The sequence below is a fragment of the Globicephala melas genome, chromosome 13 (genome assembly GCF_963455315.2).
Source record: "Globicephala melas chromosome 13, mGloMel1.2, whole genome shotgun sequence".
In the NCBI taxonomy this organism is placed as follows: domain Eukaryota; kingdom Metazoa; phylum Chordata; class Mammalia; order Artiodactyla; family Delphinidae; genus Globicephala; species Globicephala melas.
The window spans coordinates 34,662,889-34,685,390 of NC_083326.1; positions in this window are offsets into that span (position 1 = coordinate 34,662,889).

Sequence of the window (22,502 nt, forward strand, 5' to 3'; positions counted from 1 at the left end):
TTAGGTTAAGATTCTGCTGAAAAATGCATTTCAACTTCCAAACTATCTCACGTATGGACATTAGACAAATCACCTGGTTATGTCTTAGGGAATGCCTGCATAAAATAGTATCATCAAGGCACTTAGAGTTTAAATATGGAGACAACATACAAAAAAGTCCATTATGACCCAGAGCAAATACTCTAAATAAAAGCATTTTAAGGATTCAGGAAAGAAAGGGAACACTTACCACATTTAAGGCATTTTTCTAAATTATTTACATGGGTTACCTTGTTTAATCTTCTCAATAAAGCTAGGAGACAGGTACTGTTATTATCTTCTTTTTACAAATCAGGAAACTGGGACTTAGAAGGTAAGCAAATGGCCCAAGTCACCTGGGAGTTAAGCAGCCAAGGCAAGATTTGAAGCCAGGCACCAGCCTTCAGAACACAGGCTGTGCGTTCACCCTCCATAGCCTTGACCCACATTCACTCAGATTAAGAGTGAATCAAACTTGGAGGAAATCAAGAGGAACATTTGTTCAAAATTCTTATAATCTACTTTGAGAGAGTGATGGAACATTGTTTAAATTACAGTAGTAATAGGTGTTCTCATATTTCTTGAACTTATACAAAGAGTTTATTAACTGGTCATTACTGATTTAGGAGTAATTCTCAAATACACTGTATTGGTTACTATTTTTCTCAGCTCTGTGAATAAAGATTTAGAGATTCTCAAACTTTAATTTGCATCACCTGTGTAATTTGTTAAAAGCAAATTCTGATTCAGTAGATCTGGAGTCTGAGAGTCTGCATTTCTAACAAGTTTCCAGGTAATGCTGATATTACTGGTCCATGGGTCACTCTTTAAGGTTGTAGAAGACACTATTCTTACAGGTAGATGATGGAAAGCTAGTAGAAGAATGAATTCTTGAACCATTTCAATTATGAAAGTTTGAATGGCTTTAAGATTTCAAAACCACCTTAAAGATCTGCAATAATGTGCTCAAACTGAAAAGATAACATTTAATTGAGAAGAATACATAAAGGAATGTTTAGTGCATTGCTTAAAAACAATGCATAAGTGAAAAGACTTACTTGTTAATAAACTTTCTCAAAGTATTTTAGCCTGTGGATGGTCCAGCTGGGATCTAAACCTGTTTAGATCTGACTCCAGAGTTAATTATCACACTGACTGTGCAAACTCTCTCTGAAAGTGTACAGATTAGCACATGTGTGCAAGCTTTATCCTAGGACACAGAAGGTTATTCAACCAGGGCTAACAGCATGTGAGAGGAGAAATGAGGTAGTGTAATGCCAAGAAAAAAATAAGCAAAAAAATGAAAGACAATAATAGTTCTGTTGAGCCCTTGCACTCACACTTAGACTACACCTTGAGTGTTATATTTACTTACAAGCCACAGTTTAGGTATGATATTTACAACATGAAATATGTTCAGATAAGAGAAAAAGTCATTTTAGAGTGTCTGGACATATGTCATAGGAGTTATTGAAAGAACCAGTGATATTCAGAGTGGAGGAGAACATATTTACTGAGAGATGTGAGAACAAACTTACTGACAATATAGTTTAGTGGCAGATAGTGAAGAAGGAAGTAAAATTATTCTATGCCTCTCCAGAGAATACCATTAGAACTAATGCATGGAGGTTGTAGCAAAGCAAAGTTCAGCTGCATATGAAATATCAACATTAGAAGTACTTAACCGGAGGCCCACCAAAGCTCTTCCAATAATCATGCAGTTGAGATCCAAATCCTGTGTGAAAGTTAGGATTGGATGACCTGTAAAGACTCACCTCTAAGTCTTCCTGTATAAATACTAGGAACTTAGGAATCATACGACCGAGTCTTTCCACAATACTGTACTCAAGAAGCAGTTCAGCAACCAGAAGTTTAACAAATAATTCCATTATTTAGTTACACATCTTGAAGGATGTTAAAGGAGATCTAATTTATGACCCACTTAAAAAACTGAAAAATCACTCCCCTTCTCTCCAATCTTTTTATACACCATAACTACTAAAAATATCCCACATGCCCTAAGCCACAGACATTTCTGCTCCAGACCAGCCACAGATAGCATTTGTTTTCTCTCTCTCTTCCCTCCTTCCAGCAAAAAGGAATTACTCCTTTTTAGAAGGAGGAAAAAGGGGAAGTGGATCAGATAAGGTTAAAAAAAAGTTTCCTTTTGCTGGACAAAAGGGAGAAGTAAGCATCGCTTCACAGGTGTATAGAGGTGGAAGATTTTTTTTTTGCAGTACGCGGGCCTCTCACTGTTGTGGCCTCTCCCGTTGCGGAGCAGAGGTTCCGGACGCGCAGGCTCAGCGGCCATGGCTCAGGGGCCCAGCCACTCCGTGGCATGTGGGATCTTCCCGGACAGGGGCACGAATCCATGTCCCTGCACCGGCAGGCGGACTCTCAACCACTGTGCCACCAAGGAAGCCCCAGAGGTGGAAGATTTGAAAAGCCTTCGTTCTGGTTTGCTCTGACTGATGTCCAGCTTAGAACCCCATGTATTTTTATTTGGGTGGAAGGATAGTGTTGTAGGAGAGATTAGGAGGAGGAGCATGTAAAGAGCTGGTATGTTCCCTCTCAGATTTATGGGATGAAAACACAATTATCACTAACAAAATAGAATCCTCACTTCCTTCAACTCTACCACCTTACATACTGTCTGCAAAAAAAAAAAAAAAAAAAAAGATAAAATAGCAATCTATAATCCTGTAACTGTCAGATCACCTTCCTTTTCTTTAGGATGTAACTCACTTGCTTGAAGAAATTGATCATCATTTGATGACCATAGAATTTCTCCTTGGCTATAAAACAAACTCTGCAGAGATTGTGACAGTTAAAAAAAAATCAATATTTCAGTCAATTTGCTGAGTACCGACTATGTGTTCAGTCATCTAATTGGTGTCCTAAGAGGATGTAAGAGAGAGAAAAGACCTGGTCTTCTGTGGGCTGTGTTTTGAGTTCAGTGCTAGCTTTGCAGGGTTAAATTCTAGCTCTAAGCCCTTTAAAATGTAATGTTCCTGTGTTTGTGTGTGATCGTGTCTGTATATGTGAGTATGTTTATGTGTACGGAATGGTAGTAATGAAACAAAGACAGAACCACACTGCAGGATTCTTTTCTTTAACAACTTTGTGCGAGACATCAGTTTAAGGGTTTGAGTTAGAGGCCCTAGTTCTGGAAATCTATGTGTTTATTTAGCAAGAAGCTTCTGTAAGTATAATAATGTCTAATAAACTCTTGCAGATTTCTATACCATATGCAACTATTTGGCAATGTGCCAATGTATACATCTCAGCAGAACTTGAGGTAGTGTCTTTTGTAATGGCTCTATTGATAATGGCTAATGCACTATCACCAAAGCATCATAGACCGTGACAGATACACCTACTGTATACATAATGCTGATTGAGTATTGCACACTGTAAGGAAAATGGCTCATCAACATCCCAGATGTCTTTTTTGTCCTCTCGTCTTTCTCTTTTTCTCCACATGTGTTTGTTCACGGTGTCACAGCACTATGTAAATAACTGCACTGGGGCATGTGATGGATGAATGAGCAGATGGATTGACATCCCTGTCATTTTTATTGATAGTTCTAGGGACAATTCCCGTGAACAACGAAAAGTAGAAGTTTAGATAGTCCAATGAACAAAAATTGTGTGCCAAATTTAGAAGAAAAATGAAGACAATAGGAAACAGATAACATTCTTGAGGCCGAATTTGTTAGGTTCCGTGAGACAGCTCATGATATAGTGGAGGACACTGGGTTGGGAATTTGAACACCTGAGTTCTTGTCCTGGATGGCTATCAACTACTGGTGTGACGACGTTGGGCAAGTTGCTTAACTTTTCTGAATTTCTAAATCTCTAAATCCACTTCTGGGTTTCACATTCTTTGTTTGGGTTTGTTGATTCTATCAGAAATTCACTTAGCAAGCATTCATTGATTTTTTTTTTTAAGTAGTGTCCTTTATGGTGTGGAAAATATTAAAAAATAATAGGCATTGTCCTTGCTTCACTTGAAATCTAATTCATTAGATAATGCATAAATCCAAAAATCACAAAGTATATAAGCAAAGGCTTGTGCTTGAGTTCAGATAGTATAATGTGTGAGCATCGAGGTACCAGACAGTAATGAACATGGTAGAAATCTGTGTGGAGGAGGTTGATGAGAATAATTCAGATGTCCCAAGTTTATGACTTCCTCCAGTCCAGACCACAGAGGGAGACTGTGTGAGGGTTCCCTGCCTCTGATCTCGATGCCCAACTTCTCTGTGAAGTCTCACTTCTCCACAAAGTAATTTTCTCTCTTATTTCCTTCCCATAACATGTACCCTGATCACCAAAACACCTGCCTGATACTAGTCATACTTTGTCATGGAGGTTAGGAACACTATTTCTAGCTCTATTTTTTAAGAATTTATTTTATAGAGAAGTTTTAGGTTTACAATAAAATTGAGAGGAAGGTGCAGAGAGTTCTCATATCCCTCCTGCTCCCACACATGCATAGCATCCCCCAATATCAACATTGTTCACCAGAGTGGTAAATCTTTTATCAAGAAGGAGCTTACATTGATACATTGCAATTACCCAAAGTCCATAGTTTACCTTAATGGTGCTGGACACTCTCTGGGTTGGGAAAATATATAAAGAAATGTATCCACCATCATAATATCATATAGAGTATTTTCACTGCCCTAAAAGTCCTCTATGCTGTACCTATCCATGTCCTGCACCCCACCATAGGCATCTACAGATCTTTACAGTGTATCCATGGTTTTACTTTTTCCAGAAGGTCACATAGTTGGAAGCATACAGTATGTAGTCAGATTGGCTTCTTTTACTTAGTAATATGCATTTAAGTTTTCTCCTTGTCTTTTCATGCCTTACAGCTCATTTCTTTTTATTGCTGAATAATATTCCATTGTCTGGATGTACCAGAGTTTATTTATCCATTTATCTACTGAAGGATATCATAGTTGTCTAGCCTTATTTTAAAGTGTGAAAGTTTAGACATAAGCAAAGGATTGGGGATGTGACTTGGGAGCAATAAATCACTGAAACTCTAGGAATCACACAATGGAATCAACAAGCTATTTTTTTTTTTATCATTACAATCCCTACCATTAGGAAGTAATTTCTTTATTGCAAATTAATGAGTATAAAATTAAACTTTTTCCAGATATTCAGTTCCCTTTAGGGTTAAACTGCTTATAAGCAGAAGCTTCAAACTTACATATATCTTATGTGGTGGAGTTCCAGAAGACTGGTCCTGTGAACCAGAACTACCATGAGACATTCAGCATAGCCCAAGAAGGCATATTATGATTCACTCTTTGTCAAAATCTGATGGACACTCTCTATCAGGACCGGTCAGAATTTTAAGCAACTGTGGGGGCTGCAGCAGTTAGTTAATAAAGCTGCATTGTTCCTGATAAATTTTACTCACCTCTTTTCTCCTCTTGGCTGGGAAAGTCACCAAAATCCCATCTCTTCTAGCATCTTATTCTTGGATAAGAGGATATTTGTTTCCTCTCCTGTTCTATTTCTGAATTATGCATAGCATGGTTAAGAGAGAACATTTACTCATAGCATCCTTTTCTTATGGTGAACCTTTACATATATGTATATATGTACCTAGTTCTTAAGCTTTTGCCCCTATCTCTCCCTCCTCTCTCTCTCTCCACACACATACACACATCACAAATATACAAATACTTTTGCTTTAATCAAGGTTGATCCCTTTCTTTGGGATGACTTTATGGCACCTTCTACCTGCCTATCCTACTCTGTCTCTCTTCTAATTATTCTCATTCATGCCATGAAACCTTATTCAATCTGCATCTCTGTTAATTAATGTATTTATTCAATACATCAACTTAACAATCAGGAAATATTAATTGGGTATCACTCAGGCACAGAACATTCTGCCGGGTACTATAGGACACTAAATATATAACATTTCATTTCTTCAAGACTGTATGTTTAATTTGGATAGGCCAGAGCACATAAAAGAACAGTAAATCAATTTTCCTGGTTATCAAGAACTCTCATAGATCTTCCTTCTGTAGATCTTCAAAATCATGAGGCAGTTATTATGATCATCTTTACATTACAAGTTAATATAATGAAGCTCAGGATAAATGAGGTACTTGAGGATAATGGGCCAACAAAAAGTTCAATCCCTTGTCTGTTGATACCAAAGTTTAATTCCACTGTTCATGCTGCTTCCTAGAAAATAATAAACAACAAAACATCATACCAACTGGCAGTCTATAATTAAGCTCCAAATCAGGGGCTGTCAATAATCCTTCAAGCTCAGAGAAGAGAGACACCACTATAGGTTTAAGGGTCAGGGAAAGCCTCCTGAATCCAAAGGAAATCGAATAAAGAATCAATTGCCAATATGACAAGTCAGGAGGACTTTCCAAAAGAAGAGAAGAGAGTGTAATAAAAACATTGAGGCAGGAATATATGAGATTTACTTGAGGAATAAAGAATACCTAATGTCAATTGAGCCTTACTCTGTCCAGGTAGCATCCCAAAATTCCTTCCAGAATGATTACCTTTCTACAGACAAGGGATCTAAGAAACAATTACTCACTGTTTCACAACAGAACAAGGGTTTAAATTCAGTTAGCCTGGATCCAGAGCTGATGCACATGTCAACTACAGCCATGCCACACCACTTCTTCAATAGTTGGCGAGGTGGAATACATATACATGTGAAAAAAAAATCTAGAACACAGCCTCAGTTTACATACTCTTACTTTTGTCTTCTGAATTTATTTGTGGCTTTTAGTTAGCCATACTTGCATTGTTTTTGATGTAAGGTAGTGATCGGTTGCCTTTTTAAACCATTTACCCAGTTCATCTGTACCATTTTTCTAGATTCCACATATATGCATTAATACATGATATTTGTTTTTCTATTTCTGATTTACTTCACTCTGTATGACAGTCTCTAGGTCCATCTACATCCGCTTTGAAAGGCAGAAATAGAGACACAGATGCAGAGAACAAATATATGGGCACCAAGGGGGAAAGGGGGGGGTGGGATGAATTGGGAGATTGGGACTGACCTATATATACTCATATGTATAAGATAGATAACAAATGAGGACCTGATGTATAGCACAGGGGACTCCACTTTGCTGTACAGTAGAAACTAACACAACATAGTAAAACAACTATAACCCAATTGGAAAGGAAATTACCCATCACATTCACATTACAGTGCATTTGTTTCTTACTAGAATCCTGTAATACAGAAAAAGCAGCTACAATTCCTATTTTAATGGAGAGTAGAATAAAATGACATACGCTGGGGTCATGCAGGACCAACTTTGCTCTCTGATTTTTACTGTCTCTCACACACTGTCAGTTGGCTGAATCACAATCTACTAGGAGATGCCTCCGTCTCAGTGTTTCTCACTTTCTCTTCTGTCTCTATATCTGGCTCTGACGTGGTCCTCTCAAGATGCAGAATATCTGAAAGAGGACTGGGATGCATTTGCTTAAATTGTAACTCTGAGTGAGGCAGAATTGGAGAAAATGGGGAAAAAGGAAACTTCTATTTCCAGTGGGAGCATTTATAAGAAGTTATTGGACCTGAGTGATTCAGTGGCCCAAAAACTCTTCTAGAAGGCTAAGCCACTGCATCCCATGACAACCATTCCACTGGGCAGGGGATGGACACTGCAGGAAGCTGCAGGAAAAAAAAAATCTATTATGAACAAAATAAACTGCACACCTAAGCTTTTGACTCGTTATCGACTCAATTGGCTATATCCCCTACAGAATTTTGTGTTTCAATTAAAAATAGAGAAAGAGAGAGAAGGGGGATAAAAAGTATGAAACCTTAGGAGATTTCAAGCAATAATAGACTTTTACCCTATTAGCAGGTCTAATTTTCAAGAAATTTACCACCTCCACAATCTGTCAGCACTGTTTTTCTTTCCTTTCTTCTCTTGGAACTATTATAGGAAAGCAGTCTGGAAGGGTAGTCAGGCCTGGCTGAATGGCACCTGGAGGCCGAGGCACCATGTTCAGAGCAAGCCGTGGGCATTCAAAACTGAGAAAAGTTTTCCATCTTCATACTCATTATGGCAAAATCCTCTTTAAAGCAGAAATGCCCGCCAAACCCCAAGTATGCACATCCTATGATGAAGACAAATGTCCCCTGGAAGTGAGTTCAAACTGGAATTTGTTTTGCTATGGAACTTTATTGCCTTCTAATTAGAGTGATGTTTGGTCAGTCTTTTTATAACTGGAATCAAACCAGAGGTGTGGAGGTAAAAGCCCCTCTGTATCCGACCCCTTCCAGAGCTGATTTGTTGAGTAGCGGTGAACAGCATTCCCTTTTTCTATTGAAGTAGAGTTGATTTACAATGTTGTGGCAATCTCTGCTGTAGAGCAAAGTGACTCAGTCATACACATATATTCTTCTTTTATATTATTTTCCATTATGGTTTATCACAGGATATTGAATATAGTTCCCTGTGCTATATGTTAGGACCTTGTTGTTTATCCATTCTAAATGTAATAATTTTCATCTACCGACCCCAAAATCCCAGTCCATCCCTCTCTCTACCCCACTTGGAAATCACAAGTCTGTTCTCTATGTCTATGAATCAGTTTCTGTTTTGTAGATAGGTTCATTTGTGCCTTATTTTAGATTCCACATATAAGTGATATCATATGGTATTTGTCTTTCTCTTTCTGACTTACTTCACTTAGTATGATAATCTCTAGTTGCATCCATGTTGCTGCAAATGGCATTATTTCATTCTTTTTTTATGTCTGAGTAATATTCTATTGTATATATGCACAACATCTTTTTACCCATTCTTCTGTCAATAGACATTTAGGTTGTTTCCATGCTTTGGCTATTGTGAACAGTGCTGCTATGAATATAGGGGTGCATGTATCTTTTTAAATTATAGTTTTGTCACAGTGTATTCCGAGAAGTGGGATTAGCATTCCTTTTTGATAGTTTTCATCTTCACAGACTGACTGTTACTGAGGTTTTTACTGGTAAAAGATGCCAGAAATAAAACACGGTCTATGTTCTGATATGTCTCTTAAAATGTGGTGAGTCTTTACACAGCTTTCCCCCTCATTCCAGAGCCAGCTTAAGGGTGCATGCCCAGGGAGGCTCTTTCCTTGCCCTCCTCCATGAAGGAGTGTGGCTATGAGGGTACAGTGATAGGAGGCATGCATTAAGGGACACCCTTTCCTTTGAGAGGTGAGTAGCAGGAAGAAAGGAACACAAGGGATTTGTTTTGGTGACCTGTCTTCTAGAGTATTCAAATCACACCACTTAAATTATGTGGAAATAAATATTTAGGGATTTTCTTCACATGCGGAATCCCTGTATTTTGTAGGATTCCAGTTCCAGGGTGTCCAGACAGTAGATCTTCAGATAGACCTAGGAAGCTTACATGAAGAGAAAGGAAGTGAACTATCTAAGGTATGGATTGGGGGAGGGGGAGACACACAATGCAATTCCTGTGAATGGTAGGTTGGTGCCCCACCTCCCATGTACTTCCCCTTATGGCTCTCAGGTGGCAGGGTCATCTCTGTACTCACCCTGTATTTAAGAGGATGATTTTAGCAGTAGGTGTCTGTGAAGCTAGCTCTGCCTCAGAACCCTCACACTCTAGGATGACTTTGTGGGTGCCCACATTTGAATAGTTCTTCTCCTTCCCTATCTGAATACCTTCCTTTCTCGCCACAATGAGTGGGATTCTTTGACCTTGGGTATCCAAGGTCAGTCAAAAATGCACAGTGGAAAATTATATGACAATAGGATACAGGTTACCTACCCAATTCATAAATTCCAGATTATCAAGCAACATCCTCTTTCGTTAGTTCCCTTAACATATTAATCATAGTTACTTTAAATGACTGGGCTAATAATTTCAACATTCCTGCCATGTCTGAGTCTGGTTCTGGTAGCTTGCTCTCTCTCTCCAAACTGTGTTTTTGCCTTTCAGTAAACCCTGTAATTTTTGGTTGAAAGCTGCACATGATATACTGGGTAAAAGGAAGTGCTGTAAAGGGCCTTCAGTGATGTGGTGGTGAGGTGGCAGAGGTATTCTATACTCCTTGGTCTATGTCTCAGTATTTTTTAAATTACAAAATATAACTTGAAATGAATATAATATAACTTGAAATGAAAAATGCTTGGAAAAACTTAATGATTTAGAATCATTCTTTTCATAGTAGTAGTACCAATCTGTGGTAGTACACTTCAAGGAGAAACTCTCATAGAAATAGGCTGTTTATCACATGATGCTCTGATGTATTATATTTTTTATATTATAACAAACAAGGGGCTTGGAATTTCCTTTCACAATACCTTATTTTTAGGGTACTATGTATTTCTAGATGAACAATTTTAAATGTATGCCAAGCTTTGTTTTCATCTAATTTCCATTAATTAAAAAACTTACCAGAAAAATACTACATGATTTAACACTATGATTATAATCTACTTCAAATATTAGTAAAATTATGCTGGCTGTACTTTATTTATTTTTTATATCTTTATTGGAGTATGATTGCTTTACAGTGCTGTGTTAGTTTCTGCTGTATAACAAAGTGAATCAGCTATACATATATATATATCCCCATATCCCCGCCCTCTTCAGCCTCCCTCCCATCCTCCCTATCCCACTCTTCTAGGTAGTAACAAAGCACCAAGCTGATCTCCCTGTGCTGTGAAGCTACTTTCCACTAGTTATCTATTTTACATTTGGTAGTGTATATATGCCAATGCTACTCTCTTTCTTCACCCAAGCTTCTCTCCCCCCTTCCTCATGTCCTCAAGTCCATTCTCTACATCTTTATTCCTGTCTTGCCCCTAGGTTCATCAGAACCTTTTTTTAAAATTCCATATATATGTGTTAGCATACAGTATTTCTTTTTCTCTTTCTGGTTTACTTCACTCTGCACGACAGACTCAAGGTCCATCCACCTCACTACAAATAACTCAATTTCATTTCTTTTTATGGCTGAGTAATATTCCATTGTATATATGTACCACATCTTTTTTATCCATTCATCTGTTGATGGACATTTAGGTTGCTTCCATGTCCTAGCTGTTGTAAATAATGCTGCAACGAACATTGTGGTATGTGTCTCTTTTTGAATTATGGTTTTCTCAGAGTATATGCCCAATAGTAGGATTGCTGGGTCATATGGTAGTTTTTTTTTTTTTTTTTTACTTTTTTAAGGAAAATCCATACTGCTCTCCATAGTGACTGTATTAATTTCCATTCCCACCAACAGTGCAAGAGGGTTCACTTTTCTCCACACCCACTCTAGCATTTATTATAGTGGGATAGTTGAGTTATATGGTAGTTCTATTTTTCATTTTTTGAAGAACCTCCATAATGCTCTCCATAGTGGCTGTATTAATTTACATTGCCCCAACAGTGCAAGAGTGTTCCCTTTTCTCCACACCCTCTACAGCATTTATTGTTTGTAGATTTTTTGATGATGGCCATTCTGACCAGTGTGAGGTGAAAGCTAATTGTGGTTTTGATTTTCATTCTGTAATGATTAGTGATGCTGAACATCCTTTCATGTGTTTGTTGGCAGTCTGCATATCTTCTGTGGAGAAATGTCTGTTTAGGTCTTCAGCCCATTTTTGGATTGGGATGTTGTTTTTTTGATATTGAGCTGCATGAGCTGTTTGTATAATTTGAAGATTAATCCTTTGTCAGTTGTTTCATTTGCAAGTATTTTCTCCCATTCTGTGGGTTGTCCTTTCATCTTGTTCATGGTTTCCTTTGCTGTGCAAAAGCTGTTAAGTTTCATTAGGTCCCATTAGTTTATTTTTGTTTTTATTTCCATTTCTCTAGGAGGTGGGTCAAAAAGGATCTTGCTGTGATTTATGTCATAGAGAGTCCTGCCTATATTTTCCTCTAAAAGTTTGACAGTTTCTGGCCTTACATTTAGGTCCTTAATCCATTTTGAGTTTATATTTGTGTATGGTGTTAAGGAGTGTTCTAATTTCATTCTTTTACATGTAGCTGTCCAGTTTTCCTAGAAGCACCTATTGAAGGCACTGCTTTTTCTCCATTGCTTATTCTTGCCTCCTTTGTCATAGATTAATTGACCATAGATGTGTGGATTTATCTCTGAGCTTTCTATCCTGTTCTATTGATCTATATTTCTGTTTTTGTTCCAGTACCATACTGTCTTGATTACTGTAGTTTTGTAGTGTAGTCTGAAGTCCAGGAGCCTGATTCCTCCTGCTCTGTTTTTCTTTCACAAGATTGCTTTGGCTATTCAGAGTATTTTGTGTTTCCAAATAAATTGTAAAATATTTTGTTCTAGTTCAGTGAAAAATGCTGTTGGTATTTTGATAGGGATTGCACTGAATCTGTAGATTACTTTGGGCAGTATAGTCATTTTCACAACGTTGATTCTTCCAATCCAAGAACATGTTATATCTCTAAATCTGTCTGTATCATCTTTGATTTCTTTCATCAATGTCTTATAGTTTTCTTCATACAGTTCTTTTGTCTCCTTAGGTAGGTTTATTCCTAGGTATTTTATTCTTTTTTTTGGAATGGTAAATGGGAGTGTTTCCTTAATTTCTCTTTCAAATGTTTCATCATTAGTGTATAGGAAGGCAAGAGATTTCTGTGAATTAATTTTGTGTCCTGTTACTTTTCCAAATTCATTTATTAGCTCTAGTAGTTTTCTTGTAGCATCTTTAGGATTCTCTATGTATAGTATCATGTCTTCTGCAAACAGTGACAATTTTACTTCTTCTTTTCCAATTTAGATTCATTTTATTTATTTTTCTTCTCTGATTGCCATGGCTAACACTTCCAAAACTATGTTGAATAACAGTGGTGAGAGTGGGAAAATTTTCTTGTTCCTGATCTTAGAGGAAATGGTTTCAGTTTTTCATCTTTGAGAATCATGCTGACTCTGGGTTTGTCATATATGGCCTTTATTATGTTGAGGTAGGCTCTTCCTCTGCCCACTTTCTGGAGAGTTTTTATGGAAAATGGGTGTTGAGTTTTGTCGAAAGCTTTTTCAGCATCTATTGAGATTATCATATGTTTTTTTTTTTCCTTCAGTTTGTTAATATGGTGTATCACATTGATTGATTTGTGTATATTGAAGAATCCTTGCATTCCTGAGATAAACCCCACTTCATCATGGTGTATGATCCTTTCAATGTGCTGTTGGATTCTTTTTGCTAGTATTTTGTCAAGGATTTTTGCATCTATGTTCCTCAGTGATATTGGCCTGTAGTTTTCTTTTCTGTGACATCTTTGTCTGGTTTTGGTATCAGGGTGATGGTGCCCTCATAGAATGAGTTTGGGAGTGTTCTTCTCTCTGCTATATTTTGGAAGATTTTGAGGATAGGTGTTAGCTCTTCATTAAATATTTGATAGAATTCGCCTGTGAAGCCATCTGTTCTTGGGCTTTTGTTTTTTGGAAAAATTTTAACCAGTTTCAATTTCAGTGCTTGTTATTGGTCTGTTTATATTTTCTATTTCTTCCTGGTTCAGTCTTGGAAGGTTGTGCTTTTCTAAGAATATGTCCATTTCTTCCTGGTTGTCCGTTTTATTGGCATACAGTTGCTTGTAGTAATCTCTCATGATCCTTCGTATTTCTGCAGTGTCAGTTGTTACTTCTCCTTTTTCATTTCTAGTTCTGTTGATTTGAGTCTTCTCCCTTTTTTTCTTGATGAGTCTGGCTAATGGTTTATCAATTTTGCTTACCTTCTCAAAGAACCAGCTTTTAGTTTTATTGATCATTGCTATCATTTTTTTCATTTCTTTTTCATTTATTTCTAATCATATCTTTATGATTTTTTTCCTTCTGATAACCCTGAAGTTTTATTGTTCTTCATTCTCTAATTGCTTTAAGTATAAGGTTAGATTGTTTGAGATTTTTTTTGTTTCTTGAGGTAGGGTTGTATCGCTATAAACTTCCCTCTTAGAACTGCTTTTGCTTCATCCCACAAAATTTGGGTTGTCATGTTTTCATTGTCATTTTTTTCTAAGTATTTTTTGATTTCCTCTTTGATTTTTTCAGTAATCTCTTGATTATTTAGTAGCTTATTGTTTAGCCTCCATGTGTTTGTACTTTTTACAGTTTTTTTTTCTTCTAGTCTCATAGCGTTGTTGTCAGAAAAGATACTTGATACAATTTCAATTTTCTTAAATTTACCAAGGCTTGATTTGTCACCCAAGATGTTATGTATCCTGGAGAATGTTCCCTGTGCACTTGAGAAGAAAGTTTAATCTTTTGTTTTTGGATGGAATGTCTTATAAATATCAATTAAGGCCATCTGGTCTAATGTGTAATTTAAAGCTTGTGTTTCCGTATTTATTTTCACGTTGGTTGATCTGTCCATTGATGAAAGTAGGGTGTTAAAGTCCCCAACTATTATTGTGTTACTGTTGATTTCCCCTTTCATGGCTGTTAGCATTTGACTTATGTTTTGAGGTGCTCCTATGTTGGGTGCATAAATATTTACGATTGTTATATCTTTTTCTTGGATTGATGTCTTGCTCTTTATGCAGTGTCCTTCTTTATCTCTTGTAATAGTCTTTATTTTAATATTTATTTTGTCTAATTTGAGAACTGCCACTCAAGCTTTGTTTTGATTTCCATTTCCATGGAATATTTTTTTCTATCCCCTCACTTTCAAACTGTATGTGTCCCTTGGTTTGAAGTGGGTCTCTTGTAGACAGCATATATGTGTCTTGTTTTTGTGTGCATTCAGCCAGTCTATGTCTTTTGGTTGGAGCAGTTAGTCCATTTACATTTAGGTAATTATCAATATGTATGTTCCTATTACCATTTTCTTAATTGTTTTGGGTTTGCTTTTGTAGGTCTTTTCCTACTCTTGTTTTTTTTCCACCTAGAGAAGTTCATTTGTTGTACAGCTGGTTTTGGGGTATGGAATTCTCTTAACTTCTGCTTGTCTGTAAAGCTTTTAATTTCTCCGTCAAATCTTAATGAAATCCTTGCTGCATAGAGTAATCTTGGTTGTAGTTCTTTTTCCCTTTTGTCACTTTAAGTATGTCCTGTCACTCCCTTCTGGCTTGCAGAGTTTCTGTTGAAAGATCAGCTGTTAACCTTATGGCTATTCCCTTGTAGGTTATTTGTTACTTTTTCCTTGCTGCTTTTATTTATTTTTTTCTTGCTGCTTTTAAAATATTTTTTCTTTGTTTGTAATTTTTGATAGTTGGATTAATATGTGCCTTGGCTTTTTCTCCTTGTGTTTATCCTGTATGGAACTCTCTTTTTTTTCCTGGACTTGATTGTCTACTTCCTTTCCCATATTAGGGAAGTTTTCAACTATAATCTCTTCAAATATTTTCTCATACCCATTATTTTTCTCTTCTTCTTCTGGGCCCCCTGTAATTCAAATGTTGGTGCATTTAATATTGTCCCAGGGGTCTCTGAGACTGTCCTCAATACTTTTCATTATTTTTTCTTTATTCTTCCCTGCAGCAGTTATTTCCACTATTCTATCTTCCAGGTCACTTATCCGTTCTTCTGCCTCAGTTATTCTGCTATTGTTTCCTTCTAGTGTATTTTTTATTTCATTTATTGTGTTGTTCATCATTGTTTGTTTGCTCTTTTGTTCTTCTAGGTCCTTTTTAAATGTTTCTTTTATTTTCTCCATTCTATTTCCAAGATTTTGGACCATCTTTACTGTCATTATTCTGAATTCTTTTTCAGGTAGACTGCCTATTTCCTCTTCATTTGTTTGGTCTGGTGTGTTTTTACCTTGCTCCTTCATCTGTTGCATATTTCTCTGTCTTCTCATTTTGTTTAACTTTCTGTGTTTGGGGTCTCCTTTTCACAGGCTGCAAGTTTGTAATTTCCTCTTATGTCTGCCCCCAGTCAATGAGGTTGGTTCAGTGGCTTGTGTAAGGTTCCTGATTGGGGGGACTGATGCCTGTGTTCTGGTGGGTGGAGCTGGATCTTATCCCTTTGGTGGGCAGAGTTATGTCTGTTGGTGTGTTTTGGGGTGTCTGTGAACTTAGTATGACTTTAAGCATTTTTTCTGCTAATTGGTGGGGTTGTGTTCCTGTCTTGCAAGTTGTTTGGAATGGGGCATCCAGCACTGGAGCTTGCTGGCCGTTGGGTGGAACTGGATCTTAGTGTTGCAACGGAGATTTCTGGGAGAGCTCTCACTGATTAATATTACATGGGGTCAGTAGGTCTGGTGGTCCAACATCCTGGACTTGGTTTTCCCACCTCAGATGCTCATGCCTGACTCCTGGCCAAAGCACCAACGCCCTGTCAGCCACACGGCTTGGCAGAAGCAGGAGAAAAAAAGAAAAAAAGTAACGAAGGGACAGAACCCCAAAACAAATGCTAAAAGCAAAACTAAACAGACAAAATCACAGAAAGAATCATACACACACACTCACAAAAAGAGGGGGGAAAAATGGAAGAGAGCAACCCAACCAATAAAGAAACACACAAATGAAAGCAACCACTAAACACTAAACTAAGATAAACATAAATCTAAAAACAAATCAAACACAAAAAGCAAACCCCAAGTCCACAGTTGCCCCCGAAGTCCACCTCCTCAATTTTGGAAACATTCATCATCTATTCAGGTATTCCACACATGCAGGGTTTACCAAGTTGATTGCGGGGATTTAGTCCACTGCTCCTGAGGCTACATGGAGAAATTTCCCTTTATCTTCTTTGTTTGCACAGCTCCTGGGGTTCAGCTTTGGTTTGGCCATACCTCTATGTGTAAGCCACCCTGAGGTGTCTCTTCCCCACACAGACAGGAGAGGGTTAAAGCAGCGGCTGATTAGGTCTCTCTTGCTCACTCAGGAGAGGGAGGTTTATGGTAGTCATAATTGGGATGCGTGGCCTGCAGCAACAGAGCCTGGTGTGACATTGCAACAGCCTGAGGCATGCCATGTGTTCTCCCAAGGAAGTTGTCCCTGGATCATGGGACCCTGGCAGCGGTGTGTTGCACAGGATCTGGGAGGGTGTGGGTAGTGACCTGCACTTGCACACAGGATCCTTGGTGGCAGTGGTGGCAGCAGTAGTGGTTCGTGCCCTCCTCTGGTGTCCAAAATGATAGTCGCTGCTCACGCCCATCTCTGGAGCTCACTTAGGCATTGCTCTGTCATCTGTGGGCACATGGAGCAGGAAGGCCCTCTCCTTGTGCACCCTGAGACAATGGTCTCTTGCCTCTTCAGCAGCTCCAGACATTTTCCTGTACTCCCTCCCAGCTAGCTTTGATTAACTAGCCCCCTTCAGGCTGTGTTCACACAGTCAACCCCCATCCTCTCCCTGGGGTCTGACCTCTGAAGCCTGAGCCTCAGCTCCCAGCCCCCATCTGTCCCGGAAGTTGAGCAGACAAGCATCTCAGGCTAGTGAGTGCTGGTCATCACCTATCCTCTGTGTGGAAATCTCTCCACTTTGCCCTCTGCACCCCTGTTGCTATGCTCTCCTCTGTGGCTCCAGAGCTCCCCCACACCCTTGTCCCTACCAGTGAAGGGGTTTCCTAGTGTGTGGAAACTTTTCCTCCTTCACAGCTCCCTCCCAGAGGCACAGGTCCTGTCCCTATTCTTTTGTCTCTCTTTTTTTTTTTTCTTTTTTCTACCCTGGTATGTGGGGGATTTCCTTGCCTTTTTGGAAGTCTGTGGTCTTCTGCACCACAGGGTTCAGTAGGTGTTCTGTAGGAGTTGTTCCACATGTAGATGTATTTTTGATGTATTTGTGGGGACAAAGGTGACCTCCATGTCATATTCCTCCGCCATCTTGAAGGTCTCCTCTACAATAATAATTTTTAAATGTTAAATGTCCCATATTTCATTTGTGTCCAAAATGAATGTCCATGCAAAAATCTTTACATGTTTAGCAATGATAGTGATGTCCCATATCATACATCTAGGGAAGAAAGTTGGAATCTGCCCTCAGGCATGCTGGTTCCAGAGTCATGTTTTTTATACCCAGGTCTCAGTCTTTTAGTGAACCTGTGCCCCTGGCCTATGAACTTCACAAATGCTTCTCAGTTTTGTTCTGTTTGGTTTGGTTTGGTTTTCACTCCTTTCAGTGGGACAGGATGGCTAGTGTGAGTTGGGTACTTCCCTTCTGCCAGTTTGGTTAACCTCTGACAAAACCCCTTTCAGTTAGGCTCAGGTAAATAGTTTCTCTTGAGGGCAAGCCTTGTTAAGAACAGAATGCTGTGGCAAGATGGTTACTTTTTCTCTTCCCCTGCAGGCAGAATGAGGGACTTTTTCTCCAGTCTTTACTGAGAGAAACTGATAGATTTCCTGGAAGTAAACAAAAGCTCTTCTGGAGGGCTCATAATTGTGTACCTCTGGCCCAACACAGGGGCCCTGAAAGTTTTAACTCTCAGACTTGTCCATACTGAGCTTCCAGGAATACAGCAGCCCCTGTTTAGGTTTTCCTACTTTGGTCCTAGTTCCCATGGAGCTTTGGCTCATGGGTTCCTACTCTAGTAAGTTGTAATTCTTTGTATCTGCTTGTCTGTTTCTACAATTTTAGGGAAAGCTGCTTGCCCTGTGACCTCAGTTCTCTGACAGATATAAGAAGGGTTGTTGATTTTCAGTTTGTTCAGCCTTTTACTTGTTCTTAGATGGAGTGACAACTTCCAAGCTCCTTACATGCTGGAATAGAAATTGGAGGTATGACATCTTTCAACGTTCATATTGATTTAGTCCTCTGGTATCCCTACATTATTTTGCCTAATATGGTTACAATTTCTCATCATATATGATTGGCACTAGACTCCTCATAATGATGCACTTGTATTTTTTCCTCATTTTTTTTCTGTATTGTCAGTTCCAGAAGTTTTCACTTGTGACCTGGAAATGATACCAGGTTTCTGTATGATTGAGTAAAACCAAATGTATATGAAGTTGTTGGGAGGAGGGAAGATGCCCAATGGGGCTCATATTGCTCTTATGTAACATGAGGAATTTATGTTCTCCAGGTATCTTAGTATTACTATCTCAGTAATCATTGCCATTATTGGAACACTCATCCTACATGGTGTTAGACTTTTGACTCTAAGTCTCTCTGTGGGTTTAAATACTTGAGTTCAGGTATAGAAAACTTAAATGCATACTGGGTCCAAGCAGGTAATGACTTAAGTCATCCAGGGTACCTCTGGGAGAATTCTGGTACTCATGCTCTTGCCTGAAGAGGGCAGTACTACTCAGCTCCAAGTGGTTATTGTTTTGAAAGAAGTCAGGCCACAGGGTTCAGTAGGTGTTCTTGCTAGATCATCAGGTACAAGCCTTGGTGGGGCCCCCATTGTGCCTCCTCTGTTTTATAGCAAAGATGTAGCTACTTTCCCCACATTCATGCTTTTTACAGACTAATTTATTTCTCCATGTTGAAAATAATTAAATCAGTAACCCTTTATCTTTAAGCACAGGACTTAAGAATGATCCATGTTTATCTGATTTGCAATCACACTGGCAAAGAATCTTGTCACTAGATTTCCTATGCATAACCAGTTGTTCATCCTGTGTAGCTATGCAAATGGTAATTAAAGAAGTCCTATGGGACAATCATTGTGCTCTGTATAGTAGGTTTAAGATTAGAAATAAAACATGGCTCTTTATTAAGTGCTTTACACATATCCATACAGTGGAATATTATACAGCTGTAAAAAAGAATGAGGAGGTTTATATATCCTGATACGGAACTATCTCCAAGATATAATGTCAAGTGAGGAAAAACGTGAAGGATGTAAATATGCTGAATTGTCATTAAAATGGAAAAGAAATATATATTTTCAGTTTTTGTAGACATTAAAAATCACTTAAAGAACACAGAAATTGATAAAACTGTTTCTCTGTACAGGAGAATTGGGAAGGTAAGGGACATCATAGGAGGAAGGCTTTTTACAATTTGTATAAATTTAACCCATAAGTTAGGTTTATTATATTGTCAATTATACTAATAAAATGATCAAGACAAGCTATTCTTTATAAAAACAAAAAAATATATCATGGATTATTATGATCACTGACTTAGATCACATGAAGGCAGACACAGAAAGACATACTGGAAGTATTTTTCCCCCTAACCCCAACAAACTCATATGTTTCTAAAACTCAGTAAATAAATAGAAAATTAGCAGTATGCAAATATATTTCAGAAGAAAAGCTCTCCATGGCCCAGGCAGATTTTTTTGCAAGAAGAAAGCATCCTAAACTGTAAAGCAAATCCCAAACTGAATTTTCTTGTCCACAAAACATACTCTACTGACCTGCTGGTGAGAGACCAAGGGAGCCACAGCAGAAATCTCTTAGTTATTCATAAATTCTTCTTTTTAAACAAGTTGTTGCTGCTGTTGTTTTAAACACAAGAGTGGAGATGAACTCCAGAGCTCAGAAACCATTTTCATGCAAAACCAGGAGGCTCAGTATACAAATAAAGACCTAGCTGGGAACCCTGAACACAGCAACATAAATTCTCATATCTGGTATAAATAAACAAGATACATTGTTTTACGATTAATGCCCAGCTCATGAATAAGTACACACAATGGAGATAGAAATATTTAATTCAGTGTTGTAGAACATAATTAAAAATTATTAAACAAAGTCAGAACACAGTAGAGACTTCTCAAAATACATGGGCCCCGGGTGCAGTCTGTGTTTGGAACCAGTTTTGTCCAGCATCAGGTTTTTTGTTTTTTTAAAGAAAAATAATCAAGAAAAGCTAAAACCATAGTGTTTCATTAAATAGTTTGTGAAAGCCTCTCACTCGCTCTCTCTTTTTTCCTGCTTCCTTTGGGAGTTTAATGCACTTTGATAAGATAAATATCTGCCTTTTAATGATGATCACACCTTATTAAAATGTCTCACCCTGTTACTGATAGTGCATGAGATTATGAAAGATGAAAAAATGTAGAAGTCTCATTTTCTCTTCCCTACTGATGCTGTTTGCTTACCTTTTACATTTCCCCAGCTTAGACAGTGAAACAACAGCAGCTAATTTTACTGGATTTCTATTTGTTCCACTTTGATTTCTCACACAGATGAAATCCCTACCAGTTTTATTTATTATTTTCTTCTTAGATCAAGAATTGTAATTTTGTTTCATTAAACTTGACTAGATGTATCACTTTAGCCTGCTTTAATCAACTAGGATAGAATCAGGTAGAACTAGGACAAATTGCCAGGCTTCATTAAAATAACAGAGATGGCCCAATCTTGAGGTGTGGGGAGGGACAGATCAAACACTACCACTCCCAGACACGTGCAATTGTGTGCGGTCATCAACACACATGGACAGCTTTGCTCACAGAATCAATGGAGTGATTTTTCTTCTGATTCTAATTGTTAAGGATTGCTCTGAATCAGAAGAGGGTGGAAACTTCAAGCAGACTTTATTTTAAAATTTTAGGAGTAAACAAGAGGAGAAGAAAGCCCAAAGAATAACCAAGGAGACAAGTAGAAAGTGTTCTACGGTGAGATAAAATAGACCCAAACAGCGTGATTCTCACCTTTGCTTTGCCAGATGATGGAAAGCAAAGACAAGGCTTTTGTCCTCATAGAGAATTGTCTCCTGCTCTGACTTTCTGTGTGAATAACCTTTCTAGCTGATTTATCTCGTCCTTAGAGACCAAAATGATGAGGACATTGAATCTCTTCTTTTTGGCATTTCCTCTACTCCCCCGCCAGCAACTTAACACTTATTTGTTTTGAAAATTAGCCATTTAACAGGGCATTGTCTTTACTGGCTATTTGTTCTGCTGACCTATGGGGGAAGCTGGAATCGGCACTGCAAATGGGCTCCTCTAACAGGTCTGTTATTGCATTATTCCTTTATGGGGGCCTCTGCGTAATTACACCAAATGTTGTTATAAATCCCACAGGAAGCCACGTATTGGCTGAAGTCTAGAGGCCACTTTCAGTGTATATCTCCCTCATCTGCCATTAGCACAGCTCCACGTTCTTCTCAGTGTATTAGAGGACACGCCGAACAGGGATAAGGAGTACATGATCCAAATGGAGAGTGAGTGATTTGACCAGAAGCCAACCAGCACTTCGAGCAAAGCTAACTACCATCGAAACACTGCCTCCACAACAAAGGTTGAATCAAAATCCTATTCCCTTAGCATATGAATTAGAAGAACAATTGTCTGATTATGATTAAAAAAAGAGCATTACATTTTATGTTCAGCCATAATTGGTATTTATGGCAATTTATGTAAACAGTAATGAAGCCTATGTGATTTTTGCGGGGAAATTGCATTATGACACCAATGATCGTTACTGTTAATTTTCCTGAAGATGATGGCAATCAGCAGGCATAGTTTCATTGTAAATAGGTTAATTTAAAATTCAAACACTGCTGGTATTTCAAAATGAGTTCACATTCGATTTCTGAAAGCTTTGGCCCAGTCTTCTTCTGTGTCATGATAAAAACACATGGATGATGTATGCTAACATGTAAAATTTTTTCTTCAGGATTGTGTGTATATA